The sequence below is a fragment of the Belonocnema kinseyi genome, chromosome 8, assembly GCF_010883055.1.
Source record: "Belonocnema kinseyi isolate 2016_QV_RU_SX_M_011 chromosome 8, B_treatae_v1, whole genome shotgun sequence".
NCBI classification, from domain to species: domain Eukaryota; kingdom Metazoa; phylum Arthropoda; class Insecta; order Hymenoptera; family Cynipidae; genus Belonocnema; species Belonocnema kinseyi.
The window spans coordinates 139145076-139157641 of record NC_046664.1 but is presented as its reverse complement, the minus strand read 5'-3'; the positions used below and the strand labels follow the sequence as shown (position 1 = coordinate 139157641).

At 36.8% G+C, this 12566-nt stretch overlaps 1 protein-coding gene across 2 annotated transcripts in view; it reads left to right on the top strand.

Moving 5' to 3' along the window:
* The window catches only part of LOC117177842 (activin receptor type-1-like), a 123908-nt gene that overhangs the window by 95092 nt on the left and 16250 nt on the right, over nt 1-12566 (top strand). The gene's annotated exons all lie outside the window — the stretch shown is intronic.

Here is a 12566-nt window from a genome sequence, read left to right as displayed (position 1 = left end):
GTATCTAGGTATATATATATATATATATATATATACCTGGATACCTGGCTCTCACCCAGGAGGCTCGGGTTCGATTCCCGGTATCGGAACCATTCGGTTCGGTTTTGATTCCTCTAGAATCAAACCGAAGGGCCTATGACAAAGCCACCGAACTCGTCCTCGGGTTGCGGATAGAGGGTCCTTGTATCAAGGGCTTCTGCTGAATATGGTTACAAAAATAAATAGGCCGTCGCGGACAATTGTCCAGGGGTGGTCCCGAAGAAATTAACCCCCAAGCGGAGGTGTGAAAACCGTGCCGAAAGCTGAATGGCACCTGGGTGAGGTGTCTAGAACGGTGAATCTGGGATACCGGGCGACCTCTCAGAGTACGTAGCCTTATCTTTGCATGCATGGCTCTACAAGGATGGACGAACCCCTTTCCCTAGCTTCTCGTGGGAACAACAATGACAACACCAAACATGCTTGTAGTAAGAGCGGTTCAAAACAACAGAACGCGCAGGGCTCCCAACAATGGGTCAGCCAAGAATGCCGACCAATCTAGAGCTGGGGGAGCGAATGAAAATGGATTTATTGCAATGGATCGGCGGGTTCTCGCGACCTTTGGGTGGACGGAGCGACTGAATCACGACTTACTAGAGTGCTACGAGGCGAGTGTGGCCCCTGAACGGAGTTACATGGCACGGCTGCATGCTATGTGTTGCGAGAAACACCCGGAGCTATCGCACTTTTCGCAGCAACGTCTGCGAAACCATGCTGAACTACTCCGTAAAAGGGACTATGTAAGCGGAACGCCTACTCTACCACTGCTAGAACAAGCCGGCAACAAAGAAAGAGAGGCGACACTAAGACCAACCGCGGGCAGGCATCCAATAGAGGAAGAGCGATGCTTTACGACCCGAAGAAATATCAACACCAAGGTTTCTCTCCAGCCTAAAGATCTGGCTGAAATGGATGACGAGCTTCGTGGATATTTTTCCGGAAAATCTGACCTCTGGGCTGTCAATTATTGTGTGTATAATGCAGAGAGAGCTTCGGTCGATGCGAACCGTTAAACAAAACCATCGGGTGATCATAAGACCAAAAGACGAATGCATCAACTTGCCATAAAGATAGGCTGGGCAAGGTAGTACGCGTCCCGCATTCAGTGTGTGATTGACTACATCACAGCTGGCAGGAATTTTACCGCAAAGGTTCGAAAGTTCGCGCGCGAACTCCGGACCCGTTATCACACACTTAACAAGTCAAAGCTGCTGACCATCAGGCAGCATATTGTTGAGAGAATACGGATACTATCTGACGCTAAGAGAAGTCTAGAGCGCAGGGATAGGTTGGTCAGAGAAAATCAACAGTTTCTCTCTGACCCATCTCGACTCTTCCAAGACCCTACGGTTACTGTCGAACACCCACTCAAACCAGAGGACGTCGAAGTATTTTGGAGAGAAGTCTACGAAGTGCAGCATAAACTGAACGAAGTCTCAGAAAATATAAAAAGCTTCAAGGAGTTATGTGTTGCCCTCATAACACCTGATAAAGAAGCCCACCCATCACTACCGAGGAGGTGAAAAATGTATTAAGAGGGATGAAGAACTATTCCGCACCGGGACCAGATTGTATCAAAACCTTCTGGTGGAAGCAGTTTTCTTCAACCCATCAGCATTTGGCCCGTATTTTCACCTCATATTTGAAGTCTCAAAAGCCGATTCCGGAGTGGTTGGTGGAAGGGCGCACAATACTCCTGCCGAAAATAGGCAACTTAGCTGACCCAAAGAATTACCAGCGTGACCTATCGATGGCCTGGATGGATTATCGGAAAGCTTGCGATTCGACCTCCCATAAACTGACCATCTGTCTTTTGGAAATCTTAAAGGTTCATGCGCAAATAGGTGCATAGAGAGATTGATGCCGCTTTGGAAAACCAGATTTACTATCTCATCTGGAAAAAATCGTGTGACAACTAACAAGGTCACCTTTCAGAGAGGTGTCTTTCAGGGCGACACCATGAGCCCACTTCTCTTTTGCCTTACATTATTGCCACTATCTCTAGCACATCGCCATTCCGACGGGTACTTGTGCGACAAACTTACAGATCGAAAGTACGAGGTCACTCATGTATTTTACGTGAATGATCTTAACATCTATGCTAAAAACAAAGAGCAACTACATTTAGCTCTAGGGATTGTCGAACGATACACTAAGGAAATTGGAATGGAATTTGGGTTAGAAAAATGCGCCAAGGTTTATTTGAAGCGAGGAAAAACTTAATTAATGGCATCCCTGAAGATCCTGAGCTCGTTGATAGAAGCGCTATATGACACCTTTGCGCTGGAGAGACTTATACATACCTGGGCGTGCCACAGAGCCGCATTCAGGATGTAACATCTATAAAGCATACTCTCCGAAGCAAATATAAACGTCTCATCCGACAGATTTGGTCTTCCGAACTGTTGGCGAGGAACAAAGTATCTGCAATGAACATGCTTGCCGTCCCGGTAGTACTATATTCATTTGGAGAAGTTCCATGGACGAAGAGCGAGCTCAGATCCTTGATATCGAGACAAGAAAGGTTATGCACATGAACAAAAGCATGCATCTTAAGTCTTCCGTTCCGCGACTGTACATCTCACGCCGTCAAGGTGGTCGCGGAATATTGAGTTTTGAATGTCTTCACAACAGGATTATTCTGGGTACAGCACATAAGAGTTGCAAATGGAAGAGACCCTCTTCTTAAAATGGTCAGGAATCATGAAGAAGTGGGCAAAGGATCGTTTCTGTACAAAGCAGCGGAGGAGGCTGCTCAAACACTCGGATTTGACTTCAGTATTAGGGGTGAGCAAAATGCATCAAATCTTATCTATCTCGAGTACTCACTCCTGAAAGTCCGGATTAAGAAAGCACAAGAGAAAAACTTTCGTGAACAGCTCGTCGATAAGAGGATGCACGGTATCTTCCACAGAAATGTGAAGGATCAGTCAATGTCTTGTGAGCTAACGTTTGCATTTCTTAAATCGCCCGGTTTGAAGTCTGGTACGGAGGGTTTCATTTTTGCATGCCAAGATGGTGTCATTTCCACCTTAACATACCGTCGCCACATTTCAGCCAAGACGTTCGTGATGATAGCTGCAGGGCGTGCCATGCACACCCCGAGCATTAAACTCACATACAATCTAGTTCTCTAACTAACGCGGGAACGGCCTACATTCAAAGGCACAATGCGGCACTAAGAGTTCTTTATTACCATCTCTGTCACTCTTACGGCATTAACCTTAATATCGCTCCTCTAAATGCTCCTAGGGAATCGAGTCAGTTGTCGAGAATGGGAAGTGCCGCATATACTGGAACTTTATATTCTCGACAATTGTTTCTGTTGCTCACTCGAGGCCTGACATGGTTCTTCTTGACTTCGAGAAGCGAACCATGTTCGTTATCGAATTTTCGGCACCAGCTGACAAAAACATCATAACCAAGGAGAATGAAAAAAAAGAGAGGTATCGAGACCTGATAAGGGAGTTGCAACGATTGTACCCGGAATATTCTGTTAAACTAATCGCCCTTGTCATCGGCGCTCTTGGAGGTGCCAAGCTTACACTTGCTAATGGCCTAAAAAGCATCCCTGCGTGTAAACAATATGCTAAAACACTTGCGGGAAAAATGCAGAAGGCGGTTGTCCGTGGGTCGCTCGGTGTTCTTAGGGATTGTCCATATATTACGTAAGACGTTTTTCTGTTGTTTGAATAAAGACGAAAATAATATTTTTATCAAGTTGAAAAGGACAGCGATATAAACAAAAGAAAAATGTCTTACGTAATATATGGACGATCCCTTAGGGTGCACGAGGCTTTTGCTGGATTGTCGTATTGATTCCTTTACAGACTGTAACCACCTATCTCACGGTCGTGAGACGTGGTTGTGGCTGAAATTTTACCGCGATTTCGCTGGGAGCGGGTGCAATTTTCCAGATTAGCACCCGCTCCCGGCGAAATCCTGCGGTTGTCCTGATGACAAATTTTTAATGGTGTGTGTGTGTGTGTGTGTAGGGTGTGTGTAGGGTGTAGGGTGTAGAGTGTAGGGTGTCCCAGAAAAATTATAGTTCCTTGTAATTGCGGATAGAAAAAAAATTCAAGTCTAAAAGTCCCAAGACATTTTTGGGTCCGGTTATTTAAACATTCGCATATTTTGAATTATTGTAAATTCCTCCAAGTCTTTTGAATACTGCACAATTATCTCGATTTCTTAGACTTCACATGTAATCTTTTGAATTGTTTTAAAAGTTTCAAAGATTACTTTTGAAATATTTGGGATATAACTTGATTTATGTTTCTTTTTCTGAATTCTTCTGAAAGCAAGGAATGAACATTGACGGATGAACAGCTACTGCATTATGATGCATACGTTTTTCTTTAATTGTGCCTAATTCTGTAAAGGTATTTGAATTCAGGTTTTTTGATTTTTTAAATCTTTAGAGTATACGTTGAATTGTTTTAAATTTCTTCAACGCTGTTGAATTCTGCAGAATTCTCTCGATTTCTTAGAACTCACTGGTTATCTTTTGAATTATTTTAAAATGTTTTGAACTCTTTTGAGTACTGCAGGCCTTCTCCTTTCCTTTGAATTCTCCGAATTCTTCGAAATTCTTCGAACTCTAATGAATACTATGAATTCTCCAAAATCCTTTTAATTTTTCAGAAAGCTTTAACTATTCTGAATTCTTTGAAGTTTTATGAAACTATTCAATTCCTTTAATTAGTTGAAATCGTTTGAATACAACTGGAAGTCCCATGAGGACCGATCGAGTCCCAATCACTTGACTAGTCATTGCAATTTGTCACTTAATCGTATCTGATAGGTTTACGCAGGTATCAAGAATTAAGAAATAATTTTTTTGGGGGTGCAGTTATAACTGCAAATATACGACCGATGAAGAGATTTTGACGACGCCTTTACCAAGAATAACTCATAGAAACTATTTTATGCTATATAATTTTTAAGTAATTTCAGTTATAAACAGATTGAGGGGGAAGGAAAACGTCCTCCTTTTTAGAGGATGTTCAATGGCTTATCCTCACACCAGTACAAATTAGTAACACTTACATTTTTAATAATAATTGATTAAAACTAGTTTATTAAATTAACTTTTTAAATAATATTTTATTAGGGTTTATAAAAGAGAAATTCATTGAGCATTTCAAAATATAATTGAATATAAAATGTAATTTAACGTAATAATGCTTCCTTTTTTGTTATAATTAGAAATTTTAGCTTCATAATTATTTTGTCTTATCATAGTCTAATATCACAGTCTATTAACACAGTCTAATCTCTCTGATCTGTCTACTGTAGAGAAAAAATACTCGAAGCTTTCTTTTAAGAATTGAATACATCCGAACGCACGGATTTGTAAATAGACGCTTGTACGTGATCCTGTTTTTGTGATCCTGGATTGTTGTGGTTATTATTTCCTATCTATCCAGGATACTGCTCCGTCATAAAACCCGTGACGGGGCAAGTGCGATATACAGGAGCGCCGTCGTGCTGAAAGATGATGTTCTGCCTGATGATCAGTGGAACTGATAATCCGAAAAAAGTATTTTAGAAAATTACAACATGAGTAGAAGACTTTCGTGTAAGACTTCGGGAAGTAAATAGGGACCAATCACTTTATCTCCAACCAAACCGGTCCAGAAGTAAAGATTCCATCTGTACTGGAAACCGTGATTTCGTGTCACCTCTGGATTTTCTAGAGCATAATGGTGCTCGTTGTGGATGTTTAAGACCCCCTCCCGAGTGAATGTATAGCGTGTTATTATTAATTACTTGGCTTAAATTGAAAGGAATTTTGTATCAAACAATGGATTGAAAAATGTCTCAACAGATTAGATTTCTTTTAAATATTCTACCCAACCAGGTTGTAATTTCTGGACCTTCGTGTAGTGATACGGATGAAGTTTCTCCCTCTTGATGATTCTATGAACCGTGGAGCGAGGAATGTCCAATCCCCGAGAAGTTATGCATGTGGACGTCGTAGGGTTTTGGTAGACGTAGTCCAGGACAGCATCTTCATACCGACGTACCTAACTGTCTTGTTCTGCACGTAGCCCATGTTTCCGACCACGTTGAGGAACCAGCTGACCAGTTTCCATCAATCGCCGATGCAAATGGATAAAGACTCGCGGATTTGGCTGATTTTCGTGATTGGGGTACCGTTGAGCATACACTCGAACTGCTTCTGCTTCATTACTCAGACAGTCCCCATAAATAAGGTGCATTTAGGCATACTCCTGATTGGTGTAAGCTGCCATTAGGAAGTGATACAAGAATTCAAAGGCGAAATTGTAAAGGAACGGTAAATAAAAAAGAACACGAACGAGAACAGCAAAACAAACTAAATTAAAGGAAACTAAAATAAACATGAACACGAATACAAACAGGAATTCCACAATTTTAGTTCAACGAGCACAAAAGAGCCTAATCTATCTGACAGATTGGAAACATCTTATTTTTCATGTAGATAAAAAACAAAAAATAAAGACATCAATATCTTTTTTTTACAGGAAAAAAACATTTGAAAGTGTTAAAATTAGTCTGAATTCCTTTGAATAGATATTTACATATTAGAGAAAATATCAAATAAATACACTCATGGGATCATTTTTCTGACTGAAAATTTAAGTAAGTGCTTCAGAAATTCCTTTTATTAATATGTAAAATTGTACACTTTTCGTATTCAAAATTTCTGGATCCTAAGGGTTTGAGAAATTTCAAGGTTAATGAACAGAAAGTGTCCCAAACAATGACAGTGTAAAAATACATTCATTGACAAATAGCCAGATTTTGAAACAACACTTTCCCACTAGAAGATGTAAATAAATAAACAAATTATAACGAATATAAATCACAAACAAATTATAAACTTTGTTTACTCTTGACCTATTTTATTCATTTAGATTAACTGAAGTATTCTATAAACACATACAAAATTCAAGTTGTCACATTTTTGAACTGTCATACATTTGAAAAAATTGCCTGCATATCGAGAGAATTCTACAGAATTCATAAGATTTGAAGGATTTAAAAATAATTGAACTTGCATTCTAAGGATTTCAAGAAAGTGAAACAAATTTTAAAGAATTCAAATGATTTCAAACGAATTCAAAGATTTATACAGAATTCTGTAGAATTAAAAAGAAAACGGGTGCATCCTAATCAAGTAGTACTTACCCGGGCGACAAAAGTTGATGCATTTGGAAATAGTTGAAAAAAATTTCATGTTTTGAGAATAATTTAGAAAATAAAAAATAAATCAAGCTATATCCTGCATTATTCAAGAGAATTCAAAGATCTTTAAAAGAATGCAAAAGATTACAAATGAATTCTAAGAAATCAAAAGAATTCTGCACAATTCAAAAGCGTTGAAGTAATTTAAAATTAAAAAACGTTAAAAGAATTCAAATTACTTCAAGTAAATTGAAGATTTATCAAGAATTCTGCAGAATTAAGAAACGAGTGCATCCTACTTCAGTAGTAGTTCACCGTCGACCAAAGTTGATTTATTTGGAAATAGTTCAAAAGAATTTCATGTTTTCGGAACAATTCAAAAAATTTAAAATAAATTAATTTATACTCTGAATTATTGAAGAGAATTCAAAGATCTTTAAAAGAATTCAAGAGATAAGAGAATTCAAGGAGAAAAAATTCAAGAGAATTCAAAAAGTTTCAAAAGATTTCAATTGAATCCAAATAATTCCACAGATGCAAACTCCTGTTAAATAAAACAAGAAGCCAACAACCAAATTTGGACCACAACGAGAAACCAGAAACAAAAAATCCTATTGCAATCTGAAAAACCCAAAAAACGAATAAAATTTTCGGATAAAAATAAAAAAGAGAAAAGAAAAATAAGAAGGCAGCCAACCACATCCCCTTCCTTCACTTTTTCTTTCTTTTGTCTTCTTTGTTTTTATTATCATCAAATTACAATAAAATAACATTCAAAATAAAAATAAAAAAATAAAATAAAATTGCATTACCAACGTTTCGGTACTCGTACAGTACCGAATCGTACAGCCCTTATCAAAGCAAGAAAAATATAAATGGTAGACATTGACAGCACCCACGAACAGGTGCTCTCTCTTTGATACCTGAGAATCGAATGAGGGTCAGTAGACCAATCTGATGTAAACCCAATATAAAAATCTATCACTATTACATCAGAAATAGAGAAAGTAAAAGAAAAACAGAATTCATGAAACAGCCACGTTCAATGTAATTAATCATATTAGCATAACTTTTGTTCAACTTATCCAAATCGGTTTTTAAATTAATAGATAACTTTTCTTGCTAATTAATAAAAAGCATTTCCATGAATTCCCTCTTTCTCTCATTATTTTCACGATGCAAAATTTGAACATTATCCCAGTCAAACTCATGTTCAACATCAACAAATTCCTTTGTATGTCTGGAAAGAACACTTATACCAGCGTCCCAAAAGAACATCACTTTTGTGTTCCTCTATCCTATTATTAAGAGGTCTGCCAGTCTGTCGCACGTAATTCATCTTACAGATCCTGCAAGTGATCTTATAGACTCTAATTGCAATATGTTTCTCCATTAACTTTTATGGATAATGATGCGGAAAAAGGATATTCCTTACCATGTTCAAACTTCTTGTGTGGAATGAAAAATGGGACAAACGTAGAGCTCTGTCAACTAAGTTTTTGATTACTGCAATTTTGTTTTGAAAGAGATGGGCAGAAAGGAAATTTAAAATTCTACCTGAATATGTACTTTTTCTATATCAATTGGTAATAATATTACTATCCAAACCCTTAATTACTTCTATGTCCAAAAAATTGATCATATTATCCTGTTCTATTTCATGAGTAAATTGAAGTTTTGGATGAAAACTTTTAACAGTATCAATGACTATCTTCAACTTTTCTAGAGGAACACATAATAAGGTATCGTCAATAAAACAAAGCCAAAACAAAATCTAATTTCCCTAAAGCAAAAACCTCCAAATCTTCCATTACTATTTCTGCAAAAATCGGAGAAAGGACTGAAACTATGGGAGTACCAGACCTCTGCCTATAAAAAGATCCATTAAATTTAAAATAAGTTGACTCCATAAGAAAAACTATCCCTTCGATAAAATCCTTTTGACATAATCGAGTACGAGTTTTTATATTATCCCATCTATTTAAAATTGTCTGTTTAACTAATTCAAGGGGTATACTCGGAAACATTGCAATAACATCCAAAGAAATCATTACATAGTCATCCGGAACCTTTTTTTGAATAATACTTTTTTGAAATTCCCAGCTATTTTTTACATTATATTTAGAAGTTGTGATAGAGTCCTTGAGAATCAAATTGAAATTCTGTTCTAAAAATTGTGTGGGAGTATTAATAGTTCAAATAACTATTCTTAAGGGATAGCCAACAGGATTTCCGAAACAAGGTTTTACACTTGTCAAAGAGCTTTGTTGAGAAAAATAGTTTGCACATCATTTATATTGATCGTAGAATTTCTAAAGGTTTCATGATGACGAAAGAGTTTCTTAGAAGCAACCCTGATGTGGGTTGCATGAATGCTGATAAAGGCAGTATTACTGTTTGCATGAAAAAATCGAATTATATCAGGAATATGGAGAATTTGCTTTCTGATAATGATAATTTTGAATTATTGCATGAAAATCCGTTAAAAAAATTAAAAAGAGACACTTTTAAGATGCTTGAAAATTGGAGAAAGAAAGGACTTCTGGGAAAGGATATAAGATGGACTGATATTAACACTGAAGATACAGCTCTTGCGAGATGTTATGGTTTGAGGAAAATTCGCAAAGATGACTATCCCTTAAGAATAGTTATTTCAACTATCAATACGCCCACAAAATTTCTGAAACAGAATTTAAATTTGATTCTCAAGGACTCTATCACAACTTCTAAATATAATGTAAAAAATATCTGAGAATTTCAAAAAAGTATTATTCAATAAACGGTTCCGGATAACCATGTAATGATTTCTTTGGATGTTATTGCAATGTTTGCGAGTATACTCCTTGAATAATTTAAACAGGCAATTTTTAATGGATGGGATAATATAAAAACTCGCAATCGATCAAAAAGATTTTATCGAAGGGATAGTTTTTATTATGGAGTCAACTTATTTTAAATTTGATGGATCTTTTTATTGACAGAGGTCTGGTACACCCATAGGTTCAGTCATTTCTCCGATTTTAGCAGAAATAGTGATGGAAGATTTGGAGGTTTTTGCTTTTGGGAAATTAGATTTTGTTTCGCCTTTTTTTTGTTTGTCGACGATACCTTATTATGTGTTCCTCTAGAAAAGTTGCAGATGGTCATTGATACTTTTAAATGTTTTTATCCAAGACTTCAATTTCCTCATGAAATAGAACAGGATAATAGAATCAGTTTTTTGGATATAGAAGTAATTAAGGTTTAGGATGGGAATTTTATTACTAATGGGTATAGAAAAAAAACATAATCAGGTAGAATTTTAAATTTCCTTTCTGCTCATCCCTTTCAAAACAAAATTGCTTTAATCAAAAACTTATTTGACAGAGCTCTACGTTTGTCCCATTTTTCATTACACATAAGAAATTTGAATATTTTAAGGAATATCCTTTTTCACAATCATTATCCACAAAAGTTAATTGGGAAACATATTGCAATTACAGTTCAACCAATCAAAAACAAAGAGAAAAAAATTTTCAATTCAAACTATTTTCCGTAAACCATTTAAAATCGATTAAGTGATAAATTTTTGCAAAGTTCCTTTGGATAAATTTGAAACGGGTGGTGTAGTCTATAAGATCACTTGCAGGATCTTTAAAATGAATTGCGTGGGACAGACTGGCAGTCTTCTTAATACCAGAATAGAGGAACACAAAAGTGATCTTCGTTTGGGATGCTATTATAGAAATGTTCTTGCCAGACATACAAAGGAATTTGATGATGTTGACCATGAGTATGACTGGGATAATGTTCAAATTTTGCAGAGTGAAATTAATGAGAGCAAGAGAGAATTCATGGAGTGGCTGTTTCATGAATTCTGTTTTTCTTGTACTTTCTCTATTTTTGATGTAATTGTGACAGATTTTTATATTGTGTTCACAACAGATTGGCCTCCTGACCCTCAATCGATTCTCAGGTATCAAAGAGAGAGCACCTGTTCGTGGTTGCTGTCAATGTCTACCATTTATATTTTTCTTGCCTTGATAAGGGTACTGGACGAGTACCGAAACGTTGGTAATGCAATTTTATTTATTTTTAAAATTTTTATTTTGAATGTTATTTTATTGTAATTTGATGATAATAGAAATAAAGAAAACGAAAGAAAGAAAAAGAGAAGGAAGGGGATGTTGGTTGGCTGCCTTCTCATTTTTCTTTCCTCTTTTATTTTTGTCCGAAAATTTTATTTGTTTTTTGGTTTCTTCAGATTGCAATAGGATTTTTTGTTTCTGTTTTCTCATTGTGGTCCAAATTTGGTTGTTGGATTCTTGTTTTATTTAACTGGACTTTGCATCAATTTGATAATTGGACGTTAAATAGAATTTTTAATTTTGATTTTAATCTACTTTAAATTTCTAAAATTTTGCATTATACGGAATCTTTCTCGCTCTCTCGCTCTGAAAGACACCTCTCTGAAAGGTAAACTTGTTAGTTGTCACATGATTTTTTCCAAATGAGATAGGAAATCTGGTTTTCCAAAGCGGCAGCAATCTCTCTAGGCACCTTGCGATTTGCAGATGAACCTTTAAGCTTTCCAAAAGACAGATGGTCCATGGGAGCTCGAATCGAAAGCTTTCCGGTATCAGTCCAGACTACCGATAGATTTCGCTGATAGGATGCTTAATCTTTGCACACATCTATCGATAAGCAGGTTCTCCAGACATTCTGCTACGTCTGTCTTTGAGCCGCGTTGTTCATACGTTTCTTGCCACACAGGTCCGATTGCCCAAACAATCCTATCATTTAGAATAGCTGTGAATATCTTATACAGTGCGTTCAGGAAAGTGATTGGCCTGTGATCCTTTGGGTCAGCCAAGTTTCCCAATTTCGGCAGGAGTACTGTGCGCCCTTCCACCAACCGCTCCGGAATTGACCCCTCTGACTTTAAATATGACGTGAAAATACATGCTAAATGCTGATGCGTTGAAGGAAACTTCTTTCACCAGAAGGTTTTGATACAATCTGGTCCCGGAGCGGAATAGTTCTTCATCCCTCTTTATCATGGAAAAAATTTGAAAAAATTCACAAGTATGAGGAAAACTGTTGTGAACCAGTTGCAGCTGAGAAATTTAAAAAATAATAAGAATTGTTGCATAAAAGTACAAAAATGTGCAACTATATTATCTTCAGTCCTAATATAGATATTAAAGCGATTCAAACTGCAAACTGTAATTGATAGGCTCTGTATTTATTTTCAATCACCCGGAAGGATGTGTCAGTCTTTTTTTTTTTTGGTGAAAATCGCGATATTTTTTTGTTGGAAAACAAGTGGCAGAAAGCAGAGGGGGGTTTTTTTTGTTTTACTGCCGACCGCTGGT